The 2,129-nt window shown below is 47.8% G+C and overlaps 1 protein-coding gene and 1 pseudogene across 2 annotated transcripts in view; both read right to left on the bottom strand.

Annotated features, from left to right (window-relative positions):
* Adck1 (aarF domain containing kinase 1) overlaps positions 1 to 2,129 on the bottom strand; it is a 159,886-nt gene that overhangs the window by 135,254 nt on the left and 22,503 nt on the right. The window lies entirely within an intron of this gene.
* Positions 963 to 1,706, bottom strand: LOC116081079 (annotated as a pseudogene).

Raw genomic sequence — 2,129 nt, 5'->3', positions numbered from 1 at the left:
CCTGGAACAGTCACTCAGCCTAAGGGCGTGAAGTTCATGTCAGTCAAAGATTTCTCTGCTCTATAGGAACATGCTTGACTCCATTTTGGGACTTAGTTAAGAATTTTTATTCTACAGTATAAAATGATCAACTGCCTCAAGTATACACTGCCATGCTTTCTCCACCAGGACAAATTCTCAATCTCTTTACATTGTGAACTGAAATAAAACTTTCTTTGCTTACATTGCTTTCATCATGTATTTTGTAAAGTAGAAAACGTAAGCTATTGCCTAATCTTTCCTCCCAACTCCCCTCTATACTCATGGAGGTAATTCTATTGTGTCACATCCCTAAGCAATCCTGTTTGGTTCAGGTGTGTTAGAGAACCCTTGCCTCATACCCCACCCATCCCCCTCATCCTACTCCTGCCTCAGGCCAATCTTCCTAAAAGGGACTAAGAGCATCCTCATTCTCACAGCTCATCTTTCACAGGAGCCCTCCTAACGCAGGCACAGCACACTCTGCCATTCCTTATTAGCTCCCTTATATATGGTTCTTACATGTCAAGAACCATTTGCTTCCAAGAGTCTTGCTAAAATCTGTGAATCTTGCTAACCTAGATGAATCTTACTAAAAGCTGTGCTTCCTCACTATCAGTCAAACCAAGAGCTCCCTAGAAAAGAACTTTATGAACCACACCCATGAAACTCAGGTCCTTAGCAATTCTGTAATTAGTGAGACTGGAAAACAAGTGCCCTCAGGCAGGCAGCTGCGGTGCCGAGTTCAAGAAAACAGGAAGTGACAGTTCTCATACTGCAACATAAGCTGGGCAGCAGCAGAAAAATGACTTAAGGCAAGAAGAGGTGCTGGAGTCATCCCCACCGCCTCTGGTAGGAACGGTTTCTAATGTCAGACACCATTTCCTCCTCCTTCCCCTCCTCCTGCTCCTCCTCCTTCCCCCTCCTTTTTCCCCCTCCTCCTCCTCCTCATCTTCCTCTTCATCTTCCTTCCTCTCAAGTTCAGATATCTCTGAAGACTCATGAAGCAAGACATAGTCAATGCTACTGAACCCAAATTTAACTGTGTCTTTTTCTTTCAGTTCATAGTATCTCTGTGGCTCAATATACTTGCTGTTCAAGAATTGTCTGAACCAAGGTCTATGAGCAAGAGAGATGGTCAATGGGAATGTCTGAGATGCCTGAATGTCTACGCAGAGGTATGCATTCTGCAGATGGGCCGATGGATGTACATGACTGGAAGTACCTCATCAATTTTAAAGGGGTAGAGACCCCACTGTTCTTTGGGAATCTGGGCTTCTGGGGGCTTGCTGTATTAAATAACCACACCCGGGAAAGTATTAGTGTCCTCAAGAAGTGCCCCAGAAAGTTCAAGGCTTGGTTTTTCTTTAAGGGGCACCTCTTTGCTCACCTCCTGAGCCTTACCACCAGCACTTTCACTCTGCTGGTGGTATTCCCTCCACCCTGCATTACGAAAGTCCTTCTCTTGGGTCTGCAGGTTTGGGCTGTCTCAACCCCAACCTTGCTCACTGGCAGGCCTCATTGTTTCGAGCTCTCCTTTGGTCCTGTTCTGATGGCTGCACATCCTCTAGTCCTCTCTGTAGATAGTCCTCACATTCCTGTTTCATTTTGGTCTTGGAGTGGTGGGGACTCTGGCTTCTCTGGGTCGGAGAAGACTTGCTTCTTCTCCTGGAGGACTTGCTTTCTTTTTTTTTGTTTTGTTTTGTTTTGTTTTGTTTTTTTCCAGACGGGGTTTCTCTGTGTAGCCCTGGCTGTCCTGGAACTCACTCTGTAGACCAGGCTGGCCTTGAACTCAGAAATCCACCTGCCTCTGCCTCCCAAGTGCTGGGATTAAAGGCGTGCGCCACCACCGCCCGGCAGGACTTTGCTTTTCTTTTGGGCTCTGGACCTCCTCGCTCCCTGGGCTTGCAGTGACCTGCACTGCCTGGCTTGGAGGTGAGCAGGGATTGGCTAGCAGCTGAAACTTCAAGCCAGCAGCAAGGGACGGTTTGGGGGCTCAGATACTCCCTGTTTCACCACTAGGGTCACCAAATCTTTGTCTGACCAGTGTTGAAGCAGGCCACTTGGCTCCTGCTAGCTTCTCCCGCCCCCGCACTTCCCCACCACCCCCC

Source organism: Mastomys coucha, unplaced genomic scaffold, assembly GCF_008632895.1.
Source record: "Mastomys coucha isolate ucsf_1 unplaced genomic scaffold, UCSF_Mcou_1 pScaffold6, whole genome shotgun sequence".
Lineage (NCBI taxonomy): Eukaryota > Metazoa > Chordata > Mammalia > Rodentia > Muridae > Mastomys > Mastomys coucha.
This window is presented reverse-complemented; position numbering and strand designations above follow the sequence as displayed.